General features: G+C 32.7%; 1 long non-coding RNA gene across 1 annotated transcript; it reads left to right on the top strand.

The window, feature by feature from the left end:
* The first annotated feature begins 4,198 nt into the window (after positions 1 to 4,198).
* LOC139891929 (uncharacterized) lies at positions 4,199 to 6,071 on the top strand. The gene is made up of 3 exons (XR_011773913.1): positions 4,199 to 4,274; positions 4,898 to 5,833; positions 5,951 to 6,071. It is a non-coding gene; the product is annotated as an uncharacterized lncRNA (long non-coding RNA).
* Positions 6,072 to 9,287: the final 3,216 nt, after the last annotated feature.

Raw genomic sequence — 9,287 nt, 5'->3', positions numbered from 1 at the left:
AAAGGACCATGGGAGAGTGTTTCCATGGACTTCATTACTTGCTTACCCAAGTCGGAAGGGTGTGGGAGTATTATAGTCGTGGTAGACCGGTTTTCTAAGTATGGTACCTTCATAGCCGCATCATCCGAAGTTACCGCGGATGAAACCGCAAAACTATTTTTCAAGAATGTGGTGAAGTATTGGGGGATACCGCATGTGATAGTAAGTGATCGAGATCCGAGGTTCACGGGGCGTTTTTGGACGGAGTTGTTCAAGATCATGGGGACATACTTGAACTTCTCCACGAGTTTTCATCCCCAAACGGATGGACAGACGGAAAGGGTGAATGCACTATTGGAGCTCTATCTTCGACACTATGTAAGTGCAAATCAACATGATTGGGCTAAGCTTCTTGATATTGCTCAGTTCTCTTATAACATGCAAAGGAGTGAGTCCACGGGGAAGAGTCCTTTTGAGTTGGTGACAGGACGCCAACCTTTGACCCCAAATGCTTTAGCCACTTCATATGATGGAAGCAGCCCAGCCGCTTATAGAACGATGAAGGAGTGGCATGAACAAGCCGACTTGGCGCAGGCATCACTAGATAAGGCGGCCAAGAAAATGAAGAAATGGGCGGATGAGAAAAGAAGACATGTTGAGTTCAAAGTTGGGGACCAAGTGATGGTGAAGCTTTTACCTCAACAATTCAAAACATTTAGGAATGTGCACAAAGGATTGATCCAGAGATATGAAGGCCCATTCCCAGTAATTGGACGTGTTGGGAACGTATCTTATCGAGTTCAACTACCGCCCAAGTTAAAGATTCATCCAGTCTTCCACGTAAGTTTTCTAAAACCTTATCATGGGGACGAGGAAGACCCAGAGCGAGGAGTTTCCAAACGAGCACCAATGGCAGTTGCGACTTCGTTCGATCGTGAAGTGGAAGATATCTTGTTGCATCGAACGGTACGGAGGCGAGGTGTACCGAGCTATAGAGAATACCTAGTTAAGTGGCATAACTTGCCCGATAGTGAAGCAAGCTGGGAAGCCGAAGACTTATTGTGGCAGTTCACAGACAAAATCAAGAAGTATCACGAGGATCACACGACGAGGACGTCGTGAGCTTAGGTGGGGGAGAATGTCACAACCCAACAAGTTTGTGGCCCAACCCACTAAGATTATGACCCAATTAAGAGTTTTAACCCAAGAACCTCATGGAAGGCCCAAGAATATCATGGAAGCTCCCTAGAACTTTCCCATGAGTTCTTCCATGGAATGGTATGGAATGTTCATGGAAATATCTATCTCCATGTATATACTTGAAGTTTCTAGTACTTAGATCCTAACCATTGATTTAGATTAATCTTAGCCATTCATTTTGTGTTAGGAGTAGTATAAATATGGGTGGTCTCATTTGGCACACCACACCTCAAAACTCAAACATTCTCTCTTGTAAAGCATTCTCAAGCAATATAAGTATTTTCTTCAATTCCACTTGTTCTATAATATTTTCTCTTTTGGTTACTTGAATCGTTATAAGGTCCGAGTAAGGCTGACTTAGTAGAGACTAAGTGCCGCACGTGAGCTTATCGAGATAAGTCCGTGACACCACGCATTCTTAAATTATCGAGTCTGAATAATTGCCAGGCTTTTTTCATCTTCCAAAACTTTTTTTTTTTCCAGGATTTACTCATCTTTTCAAAAAATTTGAAAGACAAAACTGCATAAAAAAAACTCGCCTGTTCAATTCCATCGCCATTCTCTATCATCAAAACCCTTAAAAAACACTCAGACCATCATCATCGCCTAAACCACCACTGCTTTTGTAATTTAAGTTAGCTTTAGTGTTGATTCTGTGTAACATGATTTTGATTCGATTTAACTCATATGCTTTTCGTTAAAATTAGAGTTTCAATGGATTTGTTGTTAATATGAAACGAAGAAACTGTTCCTTCTTCTTGATGTTTATAACCATCAATCTACATGTATTGTTGCTTCTTTTGATTTCAGTTTATATAAATGGTTCATACTATGATCATCATCTCCCTACGTTTCTGCCCGTGAGGTATTCAATGAAATGTCTCTCTCTTAGAAGCCAGTTATTGGTGGTGATTTATATAATCAAAAAGTAGTAAATTAGGTAAAAATTGTCAAAAAGAAAGTACTTGAATATACACACTCAAAATGTTCTACATTGCTTTTTAATCTTTTTATTGACTTATATATAAATACAATTGTCGTGATTTTACAATTATAAGAAACTGGGTCACTGTGGATTACAATAGAATAGTAATTAGGAGGTTTGCTCAGACTTTATTTAACTTCATAGAAGAAGGTTTTTGAAAAGGAAGTGATACAAATATATGTTAGTTTGCTCAGACTTTATTTAACTTCAATTTTTAGATTCCCAGTGATGAATGAAGCTGCTGAGACTACAAAGCAATTGCCTCTCTAGTAAGTGTTACCAGTAAGAGTTTTTACATTGTATTTTGTTTTACTTCTAGACAATACACTTTTTGGCTCTAATATTGTCAAATGGCGGTTGTAGCTTAAGTTATGCTTATGTTTCTTCATTTTATTTTCTTCGATGTCTGTATGCAGAAAACGAAAGCATGTAACAGAGCTGTATAAGCAATTTGATGTACTTTTATCTGATAATTTTAGCAAAGCTGCTGTGTCTTTTTGGTTATTCACACCATATATCTTATTAATTATAGTAATTTAATTGGGTATAAGTATCATGATTATATTTGTAATTATATTTGTAGGTGATAGAGAGTTGACTGAAATTGACTTTGAAAAGGAAAACTTAAATAAACAACTTGATGATCATTAAAAGTGTGACACACTCAATTGATATGAACTTTTGTCACTTTATCTTTGTATTTATAGTTTTATAACTGAACTGATGTGTAGATGGAAATTAATGTGCTTGGCTGGACTGATGATTTAAGCAAAAAGGAACATGAGGAGAGATGGATAAAAGCACAGGTTATATCTTTTAAAGATGAATCGTCTTCGAAACCATTGAAGACACAAACAAGAAACGTTTGACAAAGTTTCAACTCATCGTTTAGTTTATGTGTAATCTGGTATTTATTTTTTTTTTCTTTCTAAAAACAGTGTAATTTCAATCATCAGTTTTTACATTGTTACCGACATGATCAAGGCTCAAGGATAATCGGTAAATCAATAAACTTCTATTATTTGGATAATGTTAGTTTAATGTGAATTGATAAGATCTTATGTAGTTTCTATGATGTCAGCTTAGGAGATTTGATTGCATATCATAGATGATTTTGTATTTAGGCGAAACACACCATTGTACTTATTGCATAAGTTGTTAACATGTTTTTTTTTATCACTTATTGCAAGTTAGTGTGTTTAATGCCAATTGTTACGGTTATTGTAAGTTATTATATCATACTAAAACCCAAATAAGGTGTTGGCAGTGAAATGAATAGTGTATTGGTGCTGAAGAAATGAATAGTGTAGTCCATTGTGAATCCTTGAATCCATAAACTTTGTATTGTGTGTCTTATCAATTTTATTTTCTTTATAAACACTATTTAGTAGAGAGGTATTTAATGTGTTAACGCTACAAAATTCTATAGTAAAGGATGGGTTTAGAAAGTTAAATTACTTTAGTATAATGTTTGTGTGGAGGATCATGTACAAAATGTATTGTAAAGTTATGGTTGTTAATAAGATTGGAATAAAGCGACTATGGTGTGAGTTGTGTGTTTTTTTTTTTTTTTTTTTTTTTTTTTTTTTTTTTTTTTTTTTTTGGAAAACTAATAGAGTTGTGTGTTAGTTTTACATATTGGTTAATGTGTTAAAATATGTTGTAAGATGTTCTTTCCTTTCCTTTTGTAGGTAGAAATATTGAAGATGAATTGAGCAAATTGTTGAATGATAAAGACGAGTTAGCAAGAAGGAATAGTGAATCGAATGAATCATTCTCTCTGAGAATTAAATGGTTCAAGAGCACAACAAATATTTCAATAGTAATAGTTACTATATTTTCTTTTAACAAACCCGTGAATTCACGGGTCATTTAACTAGTTATCTACTAATCTACTTAATGAGCTTATAATCTAATCTCTAATTGTTTGATTACACGTACACCCTTATAGACAAAAAAAAAAAAACATACGGATGGGCAAGTATCGTCCACCTCCAAAAAATTGTTTGATCACCTCCAAAAAAACAATTGTTTGATCACCTCATTTTTTCACGCAGATATCGTTCACCTCCAAAAAATTTCTCCGAAATCGTCGCTACTGATTTACCAGGTTAGTAATTTTTGATTTGCGTTTTGATTTTGCGTACTTAGGGTTTGTAATTTAAAAATTGACTCTTACACATACGTTAATCATTATCAGATTGTTATTAGGTGTAAGATGTTGGGATTTCAAATGATTGGTTAAACAGGTTAATAATTACAGTATTAAATTTGATGTCTCGATCAACGATGCATTAGAGGTTTATGTATCTTTACTGTCAATTTTTATTTGTATTGGGTCTTAATGCTTTAATTTTAAAATTAAAGTGATACCATTTGCAACACGTAATAGGATTATAAAAAGGCTCGCTAACTGTTACAAAACATGTTTGAAGACCCTCTTCCAACAAAAGGCCATATTAGAATTGATTAGAAAAAGTCTTATAATTTTGATACAATTATAAATCTGACGTTGAAAGTCTGACCTAAAATTGAAAGAATTCTTCCTGTGTGTTTACTTATGTGATTTTAGAACTCAAGAGTTCCTACAGTTAAATTAATTGATGAAGAAGATCTAAGAGCTAAAAGAAGGTTTACATGTTAGGTAGTATGTACCATAATAGGTTATTAAATTTAATAATTATTATTATGATTATGTCCTTATAGGCTGATGCATGTTGTTGTATGTCAAAGCTGGACAAACATGGCTATTGAAGACCTTGAGATGTTGAACTGGCGAATGCAGAGTAAAACATGAGTAACTTACCAGCATGGAATGAAACTGAAGCTACAACAAAAAAGGTTTCATCTTGATTGTTTTTTATTACTTTGTGATACCATTTTATTAAAGCACTTGATGTATCAATAAAAAGTACTATAATTATTTCTTATTGAATTGATAGTTTCAATATGGATTACAGTCGTGTGATATTAGGGTGTCTGATTTTCAAGGAATCACATTGTTTGTTTATAGTTGTCTTTAACGTTTTATATGTACATGAACTTCTAACATGCTCAATAATTTCATTTTTTGTTTACAAACCACAAATCCTTTAATGATCAAGATATTAGAATTTGTTTTTTTTTTTTTCCTAATTAGCACGAGGCGTAACAACAATCTCTTTGGACCAATCCCAGTCGTATTTTCTCCGGTAACAATGTCGTCTTCAATAGTTGGAATTCTATTCCAACCAATAATGGTATTTTAACCCGTAAATGTTATTACGGTGTATTTTATTTTAGGTTTTCATATTTGTTCAACAAAGAATCTTGCTTTTAGGTTGTTTGTTAGAGGATATAATCAATTATTTCTCATATATTAACTTTCCTCATTCATACAGATCCTCGGGTGAGACCCGATGAGTACCGGAGTCAAGGTTACCTAGGAACAGTCGAACTAATAATCATGTTTATTGTGGTGTACTTTATGCAGGTGCCTAAAGGAAAAGCTATGTGCTTTATATCTTTATTGTGTTTGTAGGTTCTTTTTTTGCTGTTGGATTATTGTGATATTTAGGACGTTAGGAAACCTTATACTTGTGTTGATACTTAGTTGCTCACCAATGATCACTACCTTGGCAGATTAAGACGCCTGACAAATGTATTCTTCAAGAACAGCTACGGAACAAGGTACGTATAGATGTGTAGTGCAATACATACTTTTTTTTAATAAGTTTTATTCAAAGTTGGTTTTAATTATTGACACATCTAACATCTTTTCTTATTGTCACTAATCTTCTTTTACAGTGCTTTAAAAATAATAAGTCGCTTGAAAGGATAACATTACTTGAAAATCGAAAGATGTGACCCAAGTTGAGAAACTGACAGCTAGATAACATCTATATGAAAAGTACATTGAGGAGCTAAGTGTAGTGACCCGTCCTAATCCATCTGAACGAATACATTACATTTGGTTACATCGCGAGGTACTTAACCTCTATATGATACATTTTACAAACATTGCATTCGTTTTTAAAATGACAAACTTTAATTAAATCGAAAGTTGACGGCATGCATACCATTTCATAATATATCCAACTATAATTGACTTAATAATAATCTTGATGAACTCAACGACTCGAATGCAACGTCTTTTGAAATATGTCATGAATGACTCCAAGTAATATCCCTAAAATGAGCAAATGCACAGCGGAAGGTTTCTTTCATACCTGAGAATAAACATGCTTTCAAGTGTCAACTAAAAGGTTGGTGAGTTCATAGATTTATCATAAAACAATAAAATTCATCATTTTGATAGACCACAAGATCTAAATCCTACATGGTACAAATGGGCCCGAATCCTATACCCACCTGTAATGTACATGCGATATCTTTTAAATACAGTACACCTTTCTCGTGTACGAAATCATCTTTCATAAATCTTAGTAACCGTACACATATCTCGTGCACAAAAATAATATACACATAACCTGTGTATAAAATCATTCTCTCGATACATAACATTCACTTTTCATTGCTTTCATAGCTTGGCTTGGTAACCGACCTTAACATATAATGCGCATATTAATATCCCCAAAACAGAACATCTCGTCTGTATAATAATCATATAAACTTCGAAGTACTAAACACCACGCCCACTAGCCCTTCCGTCTAGTGAACATTCTGGGTGGGAGTGTTAAACCCGGTAGCTACCTTTAAGATTCGCGTCAATTAGGCGTCCACTAATTCTCAAAATTAGTGATGTTCCCTAATTCTTAGGTTACCAAGCAATAATAATCAGGGAAAAAATATTCATATCAATTGTGGCAATTATCACGTCCACATAATTCAATGGTGGCAATTATCACGTCCACATAATTCATTCGAGGAATGTTTTGCTTGTGTCTATCTAGTCAAACATTTATAAAAGCATTTCATGTATTCGCAGTTCAAAATGTATTTCAAAAGCATTTAATAAAGCAGTTGTAAAAGTAGCGCATGTATTCTCAGTCCCAAAAATGTAAAGAGTAAAAGGGAATTAAATGAACTCACAATATTGTATTTTGTAGTAAAAATACATATGATGACATTGAACAATTGTAGGATTGGCCTCGGATTCACGAACCTATATTATTCGTATATTTATTAAAACATTTAATGAAATCACATAATTTCATTTATATATATATATTATTGATATATTTGTATTTATATAGAATTTATACTAAACTCCATTTAAAACATATACTTATATTATATCTTAATTTATATTATATATATATTTATTTTGTAAATATATTTAAAATAATTAGTATATATATATATATATATATATATATATATATATATATATATATATATATATATATATATATATATATATATATATATAATGTTAATAGGTTCGTTATATAGTTATATGAAATAGTAGTATGATTATATGTAATAAGTATATTTTTATATACCAAATATTTATCTGTTAAAAATAATAGTTTTGACAATACTGATTCTTTTGATAATAATAATAATAACTTTATTAATAATAATACTAATAATAAAATGATAACGATAGTAATAATAATAATAATACCGTTTATGTTACTAATAATAATAATAATAACTAAAAATTATAAAATGATATTAATACTAATATTAATGATAGTAATAATAGATTGTGTTATTTTCAAAACAACAATAGTAATAATCATACTTATAAATATAATACTTATATGATATTAATAATAATAATAATAATAACAATAATAATAATAATAATAATAATAATAATGGAAATGAAAATTAAAGTATATACCGTTAAAAAAATGCTTTTCTTAAAAGAATGGCCCCAGATGAGACTCGAACCCGCGACCCCTTGATACCCAAACATTCTCCTAACCATTCAGCTGTTTCTATTTTTCTGTTTAAAACCCCATATGAAACTATTTAACCTATCATTCGGTTTCTTCTTCTTCTTCTTCTCAATTACTTCGACCATAATCATCATCTTCATTAGTTTGCTACATCGTTCACGGTTCATCATGGATTACGGCCCAATCATGAACACGGCCCAACTGGCAGTCCAACTGAAATTGTATAAAGTCTCGGCTCAACAGGTTTGGGACACGGCCCAACAGTAGAAGTTGAAACAGGCCCAACATCAGCTTTTTATGATAATAAAAAAAATAGTGGCCTGGGTTCGAACCCAGGACCTTTTGTTTAACAACCATACGCCCAACCACTGAAGCACTCGTGAATTCTTATTACAATATACGTATTTATATATTTAATGTATATACGAGCAGTTATCATCTTCCTCCAACATTTGATCATCATCGTGATTCACCTCCTCCGTATATCATCATCATCTTTATTACATTTCATCATCATCATCAATATCATAATCATCATCATCACAGAACATCATTATCATCATCACGTAATTTCATCATCATCATAACTGGGTCATCAGCTTCATCGTACGACATCATCACTTATCGTTTTGTGTACATCATGGCGGTTCTGGGTGGTGGTGTTTTCGACAGGAAACAGCGAAACAGAAAAATGGCAGTGATCCTTCGTGAATTGGAGAAGAGAGAGAGAGAGAGAGAGAGGATGACGGAGAGAGAGAGGTGGTGGTTTACGGCTGACTTCGAATAATAGCAGCAGCTAAACATGGTGTTCGATGGTTGTATTGGTCGACGGTGATGGTGATTAGTGGTAGTCCACGACTGAAAATAGGAACTCAAAAGAAATGAATTGCGTGATGGTGGTTATTGGGGTGGCGGTCTATGGTAGTTGAAGTGGAGGTTTGAAAGGTGATGGTGGCGGATGGGTGTCGTGCAGGTGACCGGGAGTCCGGTGGCGATATGGTGATGATTGAGGAGATTTCCTGGGTGTTGAGTAGTATGTATACGTATCCTATATATATATATATATATATATATATATATATATATATATATATATATATATATATATATATATATATATATATATATATATATATATATATATATATATATATATATATATATATATATATAACCTATTAAATCTAATATAATAATTCCTAATATCATGTGATGAAAGGAACAGAAATCCACAGTGAAGCAGCCTACCTTATGTCTTATTCTACCGGCGATTT

Source organism: Rutidosis leptorrhynchoides, chromosome 2 (genome assembly GCF_046630445.1).
Source record: "Rutidosis leptorrhynchoides isolate AG116_Rl617_1_P2 chromosome 2, CSIRO_AGI_Rlap_v1, whole genome shotgun sequence".
NCBI lineage: Eukaryota > Viridiplantae > Streptophyta > Magnoliopsida > Asterales > Asteraceae > Rutidosis > Rutidosis leptorrhynchoides.
The sequence above is the reverse complement of the archived record's forward strand: the minus strand, read 5'-3'. Positions and strand labels throughout refer to the sequence as shown.